This window comes from Myotis yumanensis, unplaced genomic scaffold (genome assembly GCF_028538775.1).
Source record: "Myotis yumanensis isolate MYYU_CA2020_CCGP unplaced genomic scaffold, mMyoYum1.0.hap1 SCAF_9, whole genome shotgun sequence".
Taxonomy (NCBI): Eukaryota; Metazoa; Chordata; class Mammalia; order Chiroptera; family Vespertilionidae; genus Myotis; species Myotis yumanensis.
In genome coordinates, this window is record NW_027223760.1 from 34,706,955 (window position 1) to 34,721,083 (window position 14,129).

Below are 14,129 nucleotides of genomic sequence, written 5' to 3' on the forward strand. Positions count from 1 at the left end.
ATGTCTGGGGGAAGGGGGCGAGGAGGAGGGTCGTTCTGGGAACTGATTGGCGGCCTCGAGGGTGGGGGCGGAGCCTGGCCGGATACCTTCGGACTGCAGAGGGCCAGCTTTGTGTCAATTTCAGCTCGAAGATGGGGCCCCAAATCCAGGGTAGAGACACTGGCGCCTGCCCCAGAGTGCAGCAAGACAAATAAATCCGTGAGACTATTTATGAACAAGTGAGCGGTTGCTAAATAATAATAATAATAATACTATATTTATATAATACACAATTATTGCCAAGAACAAATTAAAAATCTGTCGGTTCTAGATAGATTTTTAATGAAAAGAATCAAATTGTATTAAAGTGGAGCATATGATAACAGTCTAATAAAAAGATCATTCATTGCTTATATAAGGGCAAGGCTAAGAGTGAAGAATTGACTACTGATACTTCATAACCACTGAATTGTTTTAAAGATATCATATGTATTGTTTTATGAATTAAATAAAATAGGAAGGAGTTAAAATTTATACTAACCAATAAATAGGTGACAGATTGGACAGGAGGGAGAGAAAAGGTATGGCTGTTAAAAGCTTGGACTCTGAAGCTACTGTGGCATCCTTTACTTACCAGCTGGGTAGTGCATGTGTTTCTTATGATTGGTAACAAATGACCACAAACTTAGTGGCTTGAAACAACACATTTATTGTCTTTATTATCATACACTTCTGTAGGTCAAAAGTCCAGCCAGCATCTCACTGGCTAACATCAGGTGTAGGCAGAGCTATGTTCATTCTGAAGGTTGTAGGGAAGAATCAATTTCCTTGCCTTTTCCAGCTTCTAGAGGCTGCCCAAATGCTTTGTCTTGGGACACCTTGCTTCAGGCCAAAACAATCTCATCAATCATCAAAGCCAGCAACCTCATCACATGGCCCTCTGCTTCTGTTGTCATGTCTCTTTTTCTGCTTCTCCTCTTTCGGTTGTTTCTGAGCAAGTTTGACCTGTTGGTTACCTTTCTGTCCTGGATCCAATAGGCCTCCCTCAATTCTAAATCCCACTTTCCCTTTTACCTATTTCCATTAGGTCTTTCTGTTCCATCTTCTGTCCTCTGCATTGGTCATCTTCATCCCCCAGATAATTTAGTTCTTTACAGCTAGAAAGTGTAGCAAGTGGAACACCTGATCAACAGAACACTTGTGTTGTCCTCTTATTGCAGATGCTTTTCAGAGTTACATGAACCAATATGTGAGAAAAGACATTCTAACTCTCAGAGGCTGTCAGCACTAAGTTCCCAGTCTGCGCGGGCTTCACTCTCTCCTCTTTCCTCTCCAGGCCCTCATCCAGGCTAAACTTTATTGGCTAGTTCCAGAGCCAGGCCACAAAGAGCCTGTCAGTGACATCAGAGGAGGAGGGGGTGAGGGGCGTAGGGTGAGAGGAAGCATCTGGGGAAGAAGAACTGAGCAAAACAGCCTGGCCCCCATCGGCAGTGATTTGCTGGCTGAGGTCTGTAATCTGTGTGTGCTTGCAGGGTGGAGGAGGTGGCAGTTTTTATTGGCTCTGTCTTCTCCCAGCCCCCAAAACACACACACACACACACACACACACACACACACACACTCCCAGCCCCCAATACACACACACACACACACACACACTCCCAGCCCCCAATACATACACACACACACACACTCCCAGCCCCCAATACACACACACACACACACACACACACTCCCAGCCCCTAATACACACACACACACACACACACACACACAGCAAAGTCTAGTCCTCAGGGATATTGTACTGAAAGCACTGGAGCCTTAAGTGGGCCTCTGAATGTCAAGGTCATGCTCATCCCTGCCTGTGCTAACACTTTCTGCTGCCTGCATTTCAATATGCCTTTTTTAAATAAAGGAAGAGATTGGATGATATGTTTTAGCTGTAAACTGTGACAAAATACACAGAGAGAACACCACCAACTAAAAATGGTGGACTCTGGGGGTGTGTCTGGAAGAGAGTGGGAGCAGGCAGGCATGTGTCCTTGCTCACTGTCAGTTTCTGAGAGGAGGAGGGATATAGCAGGAGAGAAATGCAGCTGTCTTGGCAGAGAGAATGAGAAGGTGAAAAAGCTCAATGCCAAGGTTGCCCAGTCTTTTAGGAACACTCAGTCTGCAATCCTTAAATCCCCGTGTGTTTCCACAGGTTCCCTGAGATACCCCACTCAACTGCACAAACTGCCCAGACACTGGCTTTGCTTTTCACCCTCAAATGAATTGTAGCCAGAAACTACCCCTCTGTGCCTGGGAGGCTGGGTTGCTTATTTCTAGAAATCTCTGAAAAATACACCCCAATTTCCGGCCAGGCTTTGCGGGTGAGTTCTGAGGGAGATTAGACTTTGGCAGGGAAGTAAGTGAAGGACAAACCATTGCAGATTTTGAGTAAAGGAGGTAAGGGAGAAATAGAAGTGGTTGTGCCTGTGAACAAAAAAGCTGATCATCTGGGTCAGTAAGAGCGCATTCTTCTGGGACATTGCCCTCAGTTCTTCCTCAATCTTTAGCCTGTTGGCCTTTAGAATGGGTTTACATCATCAGCTCTCCTGAGTATCCAGCTTGCTAACTCATATTTTCAGCCCTAAAAACAAACAAACAAACAAAACCCAGAGAGTTATTTTATCAGCAAAAATGGGTTATTAGGGAATGACAGAGGAATTGCAATTCAGGACATACAAGCTATGGCAAACCATAGGCAAGTCCAGAGAAGAGAGGACTGGAAAATTACTTTATAGAGAAAAAGGGAGCGTTACCAGGATCTGTTATTAGTAAAACGTGTATTGGAGGAAAATAGAAGGTAGAGGTGTAGTGGCTTCCCATTGGTTGAATTATTGCAGTTTCTCCTTGGCTGGGCCTGTTGCTGGGCAAGGAGAAAAACCTTCCTTCCTGTTGCTGGAGTAGTAAAGTAAGCTTGTACATTTGCCATCGTTATTATGACGTGGTGTGGGTCTTTTGGGGTTCATCTTGCTTGGGACTCTCTGTACTTGTGTAACTTTTTTTCTTCCCCATATCTGGGAAGTTTTCTGTCATTATTTCTTCAAATAGATTTTCTAATCCTTGCTGCTCTTCTTGTCCTTCTTGCAGCCCTATTATGCGTATGTTACTTCATTTCATGTTGTCCCAAAGCTCCCTTAGGCTCTCCTCCTGCTTTTTAATTTTTTTCTCCAGTTGCTGTTCAGATTGAGCTTGTTTCTCTGCCTTATCTTCTAACTCACTAATTCGGTCCTCTGCTTCTTCTAGTCTGCTGTTGAAACTAGATTTTCTTTATTTTAAACCAAAAATTATAACTGACTAAAGTTGAACTTTCTAGTTAGTTGTATAGAGTTATATAAAATGTGTTATATTAAGAAGATGATAACATTTAAAAATATATATATTTTATTGATTTTTTACAGAGAGGAAGGGAGAGGGATAGAGTTAGAAACACTGATGAGAGAGAAACATCGATCAGCTGCCTCCTGCACACCCCCTACTGGGGATGTGCCCACAACCAATGTACATGCCCTTGACCAGAATCGAACCTGGGACCCTTGAGTCCGCAGGCTGACACTTTATCCACTGAGCCAAACCGGTCAGGGCACGATAACATTTTTTGTTTCAATTTCTCTGTTATGGAAAGAGATCATTTTGGTTCTACTTGCTGTAAATATTAATAACTGGACAACAGGAGAAGGAACATGGAGGTGCTTTTAACTAGAATCACCAAAGGTTATATTTTAACAATGAAGAGTTGGTTTTTGCTCTTCATACTTCATACCTGGTTTTTCTTATAATTTCAAGGTCATTCCTCATCCCTCCCCCATTTGTAAGGGTTTCAGTTTTCTACTCTTGCATGCTTTATTTCCAAGATCAAAACAAGGGCAGGTATTTTATAGTTTAAAAATCCCATTTAGAATAATTACTCTAAAAAATTTGTAAAGGGGACTATCTTAGCATAAGAGGAATAAACGAAAATGCTATTTCTATTTTCTTAATCTACCAGGTGTCCAAGAAGGGACTCTGTGGTTGTACAAAGCAGAAATACTTGGATATCAATTCATTAAAATTTAAATTATTTTAAAATCAGGGTGGTGAATTTTATAAATACACTCTTTGATGAGTTAAAATAATTATCTAGCATAGCCCTAGCTGGCTTGGCTCAGTGGATAGAGGGTCCCAGGTTTGATTCCGGTCAAGGGCACATGCCTGGGTTGTGGGCTCCATCCCCAGTGTGGGGTGTGCAGGAGGCAGCCAATCAATGATTCTCTCTCATCATTGGTGTTTCTATCTCTCTCCTTCTCTCTTCCTCTCTGAAATCAATAAAGAAATATATTTTTAAAAATTAGCTAGCATATCAGTGAAATATATTTAAGTATTTTTTCCTTTTCATTGAATTTATTGGGGTGACATTAGATAGCAAAGTTATACAGGTTTCAGGTGCACAATTTGATAATACATCTTCTGTACATTGTATTGTGTGCTCATCACCCCCAAGTTAAGTCTCTATCTATCATCTTTTAGTCCCCCTATATTTCCCCTTACCTCTCTTCCCACCACCCCTGACAATCCCCATACTGTTTTCTGTGTCCATTAGTTTTCTCTCTCTCTCTCTCTTTTTTTTTTTTTGCTCAATTTGTGTCTCCATTACTCCCCTCTTCCAACTGTCAGCCTGCTCTCTACGAGTCTGTTTCTATTTTGTTTATTTTGTTCATTAGATTCCACATATGAATGAAATCATATGGTGCTTGTCTTTCTCTGACGGGCTTATTTCACTTAGCATAATGCTCTCCAGGTCCATTGTGCTGTCACAAAGTGTAAGATTTCCTTCTTTTTAATGGCTGAGTAGTATTTAACTATTTGCAGGACATTATACAGTAGGTCATCGGGTTATGTCGGAGATCCATTCCTATGGCGCGACATAACGCAATTTTCACCATAAGTCAGAACCCACCTACATAAGCACCTATGTCACTCACATGGAGCACATGCACAGCAGTAATGAAGTGAAACAGTAACAAAAATTTAAAAGAAAGATAACAATTCCTGACCTTTACTTGTGGTAAATAAAAAATAAAAAACATAAAGCACATATATACATACGTTGAAATGACAGAACTTTTTTTTTTTTTTAATAAATAAGTGGGAGATGGTGACGTAACCATGAAACGACATACATCGAGTCCAACATAACCCGAGGACTGTCTGCAGTAGAATACTTTGCTCTAAGACACACACATGACAATAAATGCTATAGTTAATATAATAAAAGACAAGCAGGATTTAATCAACGAGTCTTTGGACACTCTCCTGTCCAGGATGTACTTAATTCTGTAAGCAGTTAGACATCACAAGAGATATTTGTGTATATAAGGGGTATGATTAATTTTTATTTTAGAATGGTCAGCCTGGTGGAAGAGTATAGGCTGGTTTGAAGTTATTCAAATTCAAAAGGAAGTTGCTGCAAATTATGGGAGGTGAGATAAGGCATGTGTTACTATATTAGCAGTGTGAATAAACAGATATCATCCAGAACCACGGGAACGCTGGCTGAGTGGACGTTCGACAACTAGAGGGAAAGAGAAAAGCACATCTAGACTGGTAGGAGGTGCAGAGGTGCAGAAGAGCAGAGGTACAGAGGCACATGAAATGGTCTGGCAACTGGGTATGCTGTGGTCTTTTTCAATCGGGAGGGAGATACAAACTCCCGACTGCTCTGAACTCCAGTTCCAGGTGAGACTATGGGGACCCAGACTCATACGGGGAGAAACTAGACTGTCTGGCATCAGGCTGGAACACGAGGGCAGCTCTCTCAGAGGTGCTTGCAGTGTTCATGTTCCTGCATGGGGCCGCAGGACACAGAGACCCAGGGACCTATCCGGGTCAGGGCTGATGGGCAACCATTGCTGTTTGCACCACCCATGATTCCCTGAGACCCTGCCCTGCCCAATTTACAACCCCACCCAAGCTGTGACCAGAGGCTTTTGCATACAAATGGCCTGGCCTTTTGCAATCTAAAACCTAACAAACTGCAGCTGGGTCAAAGAACCCCAGAGCTTCCAAAAGAAGGCCTAAAGCTCATCAACAGCCTGCATTGCTTCACAGCTGGGCCTCATCTGGGCACCTCCAAACCCCAACAAATAGGAGGAATCTGAAGATCTCTCTGTAGCTCCTGCTGGGTGGCCTCAGGCAGTGGCTGACTTTGCACCTCCTTGGAGATCCAAAAGCCAGTGTACCCAGTGGTCAGAGTGAGACCATACCAGATTACAACCCTTCACATCCATAAGAGACACACTCAGGGGGCAGACTCAGTGAGCACCAAAGCCCCACTGAAGCAAGTCCTGCCCCATAAGGGTGTTTCTAGTACAGCAGTTCTCCCATTGTAGACATAACTGGTCCTCATAGCCAATTGGTCTGGAGGTCAATTCCTCCCAGTGATACCAACAACAATCAAGGCTTAACTACAACAAGACTGTATACACAGCCCACAAAGAGGTGCACCAAGAGCATCTACCTCAGGTAACTGGGGAGGCTGAGCCACTGGGCCCTGTAGGACACCTAGCACACAAAGCCACTCTATCAACACAGGGAAGCAGCCAAAATGCGGAGACAAAGAAACATGTCACAAATGAAAGAAATGGAGGAAAGCAATCTACTGGATATAGAGTTCAAAACTACAGTTATAAGGTTACTCAAGAATCTTCTAGAAAGCTCTGAGAAATTTAGTGAGACCCTCAAGGATATGAAAAAGGACCAATTAGAAATTAAGCATACACTGACTGAAATAAAGAATAATATACAGAGATCCAACAGCAGACTAGAGGATCCCAAGAATCAAGTCAAAGATTTGAAATACAAAGAAGCAAAAAACACCCAACCAGAAAAGCAAAAAGAAAAACAAATCCAAATCCAAAAATATGAAGATAGTGTAAGGAGCCTCTGGGACAACTTCAAGCATACCAACATCTGAATTACGGGGTTGCCAGAAGAAGAGAGAGAGCAAGATATTGAAAACCTATTTGAAGAAATAATGATAGAAAACTTCCCCTACCTGGTGAAAGAAATAGACTTACAAGTCCAGGAAGCGCAGAGAACCCAAAACAAAAGGAATCGAAAGAGGACCACAACAAGACACATCATAATTAAAATGCCAAGGGCAAAAGACAAAGAGAGAATATTAAAAGCAGCAAGAGAAAAACAGTTAGTTACCTACAAGGGAATGCCCATATGACTGTCAGCTGATTTTTCAACAGAAACTATGCAGACCAGAAGGGAGTGGCAAGAAATATTCAAAATGTTGAATAGCAAGAACCTACAACCAAGATTACTCTACCCAGCAAAGCTATAATTTAGAATTGAAGGTCAGATAAAGAGATTCACAGATAAGAACAAGCTAACGGAGTTCATCACTGCCAAACCAGTATTATATGAAATGCTGAAGGGTATTCTTTAAGAAGAGGAAGAAGAAGAAAAAGGTAAAGATTAAAATTATGAACAACAAAGTGACAACAAATACATATCTATCAACAAGTGAATCTAAAAATCAAGTGAATAAAAAATATGAACAGAATAAACTGGTGTATATCATAGAGTCAGGGGCATAGAAAGGGAGTGGACTGACAATTCTCGGTGGGGAAGGAGGTTTGGGGGGTGCAGGAGGACACTGAACAAAAATCGAACACCTATGGACAAGTACAATGGGGAGGTAAGGGCATGGGGTGGGGTGGGAACTGGGTGGAGGGGAGCTATGGGGAGAAAAAAGGGGAACAACTGTAATAATCTGAACAATAAAGACTTATTTTTAAAAAATGAAATAAAATGGTAAAAAAAAAAAAGACTAAGGGAGAGGTGAGAGATCTGTAATAAAATACTGAAAGACTATGATTCATTCTGTAGAATATTGACATGGGAACAATTAAACATGATGGCTTGGGGGAGTGGCAGAATTTTAGTTTTTGATAGAAATAAAGGAGTCAGAAGAAAGTTCAGTTGTGGAGAGATGAGTTGAGTTGATGGTGAAGTATTTAGGAAACATTCATTAAGCTGTTGAAGACAGCATCTGGACTTCTGGAGAAAAGTCTAGGAGATAAAAGTGGAATTGAGATTGAACTATATAGAGTTTATAATAATCCCTGTAATACAATGGTTCTCAACCTTGGCTGCACATTAGAATCACCTGGGAATCTTTTTAAAATCCTGATTTCTGGGCCTCATCCTCTGGAAATTGTTTCGTTGTTATGGGGTGGGGCCACAACATTAGTAACAAAGAAACAGAATTTCCGGAGGATGAGGCCCAGAAATCAGGATTTTAAAAAGATTCCCAGGTGATTTTAATGTGCAGCCAAGGTTGAGAATCACTGCTGTAATAGAACTATGTCCTTGAAGGAAAAGCTGTAGAAAGGAAAGTACAAGTTCTGAGAGCAGAACCTTGGAAAATGTTCACAGTAATGGAGCAAAATAATTTAAAATTTAAAATAATTACCTAAGAGTACAAAGAAAATAAGGACAGAAGAGTATCATAGAGTTGAGAGTTTGAATGAACAAATAGTTAAATTGATTAATCAGTAATTAAAGAACTAAAGTAGAATAAAAGTCTCTGAATTTTATGAGTAGAAAGTCATAAGCGACCTTCAAGTGCGTAATTTCTATAGATGAGTTAAAGTGGAAAACAGATTTCTGTGGAAATAAGCTCAGCAAGTGGACATCAATTATTTGAGAATTCTGGTTGTAAAAGGAAGTGAGAATTAGGATGATAATTATATAACAAATATTTCTCTCCCCAATTTGGGTTTGTATATTTTTTTATGATGAAGGAAGAAGAATCCATTAGGGTCAAGACAGAGCCAGGTTGGTAGAAGGGGGATAAATGAAGGAATAACATCCTGAATGTGATGAAGAGCTTGAAATGAAAGGTCAAAAAATTATCATCACTAAATGATGTACATGTGCCCTAATTCAGTCACTAGAAGCATATTGATTTCTTCAGTGACCCTTTCAGTTGGCCAGTTTTATCTGTATGTTACATATTAAAGAGTATAAACCTCAGAGAGGCTAAGTAGGTTGGTCTAGGTCTCAGGAAGCAGAAGAGAATAGATTCAGAGCAAGAAATGTTAGGTCCTGAGGGTGTCAGTCATTTGTAATGAGAGACAGGCTGTAGTAGAGAGATGTGCCAGGTGAGTGAGAGTTTCAGAGTGAATCAAGGGCTGGCATGTTCTCCAGGCACCTTGCACAGTGCAACAGATGATGTAACAACAGTCTGTTCTGTGTCTTTCTCACTTCAACTTCATGAGCACAAAGAAGTGTAGTATTCATCCTTGAAATCACAGCATCTATCAAAGATGACCCTAAAGATATTTGCCAAATTCACTGAAAAGGAAATGTCTACTTCTGATGCAATAAAGTTGAGTTGAGACACCTTTTGCTTTTTAGCTGCACAAATGAAACTGTAATTTTTTAAATCAAGAAAACCTCTAATATGCAAACCAATTTGTAATTCCATTGTCCTTACAGGCTTTAAAAATGAATATAGATATAATGTGGGCAGGGGTTTAGCTTTATTGATACATTTTCCATGGAAAGTAGGTTCTGTGGGAAGGTGCTTAGGTGGATTTGCTTCACTTCCTCAAAGATGAAGATTTAAGTGCTATTTTACACAGGGCAAACAAACATAATCAGATAATCTATCATCTGTGTGACAATTTTCTGGGGTTTTATGGCTTTCTAATTCCACCCTCTAGCCAAATAAAAGATTTTGCAACACCAAAAATGAATGTGAACAGATTTGTTTTCTTTTTCTCCTTCTGTACTGGAAAGCCTTAGCAGGCATTTTCATACTGTATTATTTACTGAGACCATATGCAAGGGCTAGAGTTGTAGAAAAATAACAAGAGCAAGTCAGACGAGTAAATAGAATTGCAGAAAAATAAAAAGAATCAAGATAAAATTATCAAACTGAACAAATGGGACTACATCAAAATAAAAAGCTTCTGCACAGCAAAAGAAACCATCAACAAAACAACAAGAAAACCCACCTCGTGGGAAAACATATTTGCCAACGTCATATCTGATAAGGGCTTAATCTCCAAAATTTATAGGGAACTCATACAACTTAACAAAAAGAAGATAAACAATCCAATCAAAAAATGGGCAAAGGATCTAAATAGACACCTTTCAAAAGAGGACATTCAGAAAGCCAAGAGACATATGAAAACATGCTCAAAGTCACTAATCATCCGAGAGATGCAAATCAAAACAACAATGAGGTACCATCTCACACCTGTCAGAATGGCCATCATCAACAAATCAACAAACGACAAGTGCTGGAGAGGATGTGGAGAAAAAGGAACACTTGTGCACTGCTGGTGGGAATGCAGACTGGTGCAGCCACTATGGAAGGCAGTATGGAGGTTCCTCAAAAAATTGGAAATGGAACTCCCATTTGACCCTGTGATCCCACTTCTAGGAATATATCCCAAGAAACCAGAAACACCAATCAGAAAGGATATATGTACCCAGATGTTCATAGCAGCACAATTCACCATAGCTAAGATCTGGAAACAGCCTAAGTGCCCATCAGTAGATGAATGGATTAGAAAACTGTGGTACATCTACACGATGGAGTACTATGCTGCTGTTAAAAAGAAGGAACTCCTACCATTTGCAACAGCATGGATGGAACTGGAGAGCATTATGCTAAGTGAAACAAGCCAGTCAATGAAGGAAAAATACCACATGATCTCACTCTTTCATGGATAATTAAGACCATTACAAACTTTTGAACAATAATAAATACAGTGGCAGAGCTGCCTCAAACTGATTGTCGGACTGCAGTGGGAAGGCCAGGGAGGGTTGGGGGACAGGAGGGAGGGGAGTAAGAGATCAACCGAAGGACTTGTATGCACCCATATAACCATAACTAATGGACATAAGACACTGGGGGGTAAGGGAGGGCAGGGGCTTGTCAAGGGCGGGGGGGAAAAAAGGACACTTATGTAATACCCTTTGTACTACTTTAAGCGAAAAATAAAAAAAAAATAAAATAAAATAAAAAATAAAAAAATAAAAAAATAAAAATGTGATTATACACTAAAAAAAAAAAAAAAAAAAAAGATAAAATTATCACTCTACTCCCTCTCATTCTAGACTGAAAGACACCAGATTCTCAAAAAGACCCATATTTCTCTGGAGCTTCAAATAAACCACCTTGTTAGACTTGAAATCTATTAAAGGTTTTGCTTCCTTTTTGTTTATGTCTGAAATTGTGGAGGGGACATGAAAAAAAACACCAAACCATGTTACTCTAGCTTTCCAATGCTGTAGCTGATACCCACACTATAGCACTATTAGCAGTAACAGTTCACAAATTACTTTCCTCATAAATTGTTTATATTTGAGCTTAAATATACTTGTAAATTGTGTAACATAATTTCATTTTGTAAGTAAACATTTAAATCTTTAATCCCCTCACACATCCAGTAAGCCATAAAAGGATTCCTATTCAGGTTTTCTATTTCCAGAACTTTCCATGAGATACCAGCCTTATCTACAGGATACATCTGTCTCTCCCAAATATTTTTTTTTCTTTTTTGTAATTTGGTCTAGCACATATGTGCATAGTAGTTCTTGAACTTTAAAAAATATTTTTCTTCATTGCTTATCACTTTATGATCCACTGTCAACTACCATCATCTCCTGCTCTGGAAAATAGGTAAGATATAGAGCTTCCCAGATTCCACTGCATTCTCTCTAGGATTTAACTGACTGACTGAGACCATATCATGTTTTTTAAAGGGGCTAGCCTCCCTTATGCAGAGTAGATATAATACATATTGGAACAAAACCTATGATCTTGGCCCATAAATGATCTAAACTAGTTATGTCTAACAGTTCATATAAAATATGCATTCTTTTTAGAAGTTATTCCAATGGTTCTTTAATTTAAAAGCTCCTGTTATTCCTGATGTTCTCTGCAGATTAATAATCCTCACATTTTTTACTGGAAAAATGTTTATTCTTCTGGGCCTGTCCAGTGACTGGGACACTCAGGTCTCTCTCTTTGTCCTGTTCTCCATCACATACATGGTGACAGTGCTGGGGAGCTTCCTCATTGTTCTGATCAGACTGGACAGCCGACTCCACACACCCATGTATTTTTTTCTCACCAACTTCTCCCTTGTTGATGTCTCTTATGCCACAACCATAGTCCCTCAGATGTTGGTTCATTTTCTTGCAGAACATAAAGTAATCCCACTCGTGAGCTGTGCAGCCCAGTTATTTTTTTTCCCTGGGATTGGGTGGGATTGAGTTTGTTCTACTGGCAGTGATGGCTTATGACCGCTATGTGGCTGTGTGTGGCCCCCTGCGATACCTGGTCACCATGCATGGAGGGCTCTGTACTAGGTTGGCCATCACATCCTGGGTCAGTGGCTCTGTCAACTCTCTCATGCAGACTGCCATCACCTTTCAGCTGCCCATGTGCTCCAACAAGTTTATTGATCATATATCCTGTGAACTCCTAGCTGTGCTCAGACTGACCTGTGTGGATACCTCCTTCAATGAAATTGCCACCATGGTTTCTAGCATTGTCCTGCTGATGTCACCATTCTGCCTGGTTCTCTTGTCCTATGTCAAGATCATCTCCACCATCCTAAAGATCAGGTCCACCGAGGGAAGAAAGAAAGCCTTCCACCTCACAGTGATTGTCTTGTGCTGTGGCATGGCCATTTTCATTTACACCCAGCCCCACTCTGGCCCCTCTGGCCTTCAGGAGAAGTTGATCTCTCTCTTTTAAGTCATTTTTATACCGATGCTGAACCCCATGATTTACAGTCTAAGGAATAAGGAGGCGAAGGGGGCTGACAGAAACTGTTAGGGCAATTATCTGGATTAATGTCAAAACTTGGAACTTGATGAATCATGAGCATCACTTAGAAAAAGAGCATTGTGTGTTCTCCCACTTAATTCAGACATGATAGGCTTTAACTGCATTGCCCTGGCAACCAGAAATTGTGGGGAAGCATGGGACTTGGTTGGAAAGTCTGTAAGGAGGATTCTCTGAAAGGTCAGAGGCCTCTAAGGGATTCTTGCCAAAGGAGGCAGACCCTGCCTTGCTTTTCCAAACAAGTCTGAGCCCCCGGGGTGTTTTACTGGAATCTTTATGTTTAGACTTCAAAACATTCTTGTTTAAAGGAGACTGCAGATGCATGTGTTTTCTCAAGGATACCTGCCCTTCTGATAGTATCTAGAGGTTAATTTTAGTTCAAGCTGTTGCTACAATAAGAGCCTAAGGAGGCAGGCAAATGAGGCTGTCTGGTTCCTTTAGCCAGGCAGTCCCTTAGCCCCCTCTTTCACAGAAACATGTGTCAGAGTAATCATTCATCAGTCGCTCAGGGTCTGCTGGTAGCCCCGGCAAGGAGTGAGATGATGAAAGTATATTGGTGATGTGGAAGAGGAGACTGAGTGTTTAAGTTGGGTTATGTGATGTGGGGGTATTTTTATGTTCCAGGAGCATGTTCAGAGGAGTCAAACACTCCTGTACCAGAAATTCCCACACCTATTCTTCATTCATATGGCCTGAGAGTAATTAAAAGAACATGTTTGCTATTTTGATTTGTCACATTGTTTATTGACATGGACCCATTCATGGATCTCAAATTGGATCACTGGTTCTTACTAATATTCATCTACATTTTGTATGAGATTATCATGTTTTCATTGATGACACATCACTTTCACATTTCCCTTTTAAAAAGTGTACATGCTACAGTATATTAATGGATCTAGTAATTGTGTGAGTCACTGTTCTGAGAAGTGTGTTACTATCAAGGCTGATTAAATGCTTTTGTGCTGGAACTATTTCATGTGGACATAATGTGTTTGAGTGGTGGAGATAACTCAGTGGAGAAGCATCAACTGAAGGTCTTTGTTTACACTGATAGGAATCTAAGTAAAGGTTGTTTGTACATGTGGCCATTACTGTTCAAGGGAAAACCATGTTTCAGGCACTGCTTGAATATACAAACCATTAGAGATGAATTTTACTGCATTAGTAAATGGTATTATTTAAATCTTCAAGCTGTCCTTTTGCTGAAAAATGTATTACCTCTTATTCTGATACTGTAGAA

The 14,129-nt window shown here is 40.4% G+C and overlaps 1 pseudogene; it reads left to right on the forward strand.

The window, feature by feature from the left end:
• The first annotated feature begins 12,009 nt into the window (after positions 1-12,009).
• LOC139015987 (olfactory receptor-like protein OLF3) lies at positions 12,010-12,796 on the forward strand (annotated as a pseudogene).
• The last annotated feature ends 1,333 nt before the right edge of the window (positions 12,797-14,129 follow it).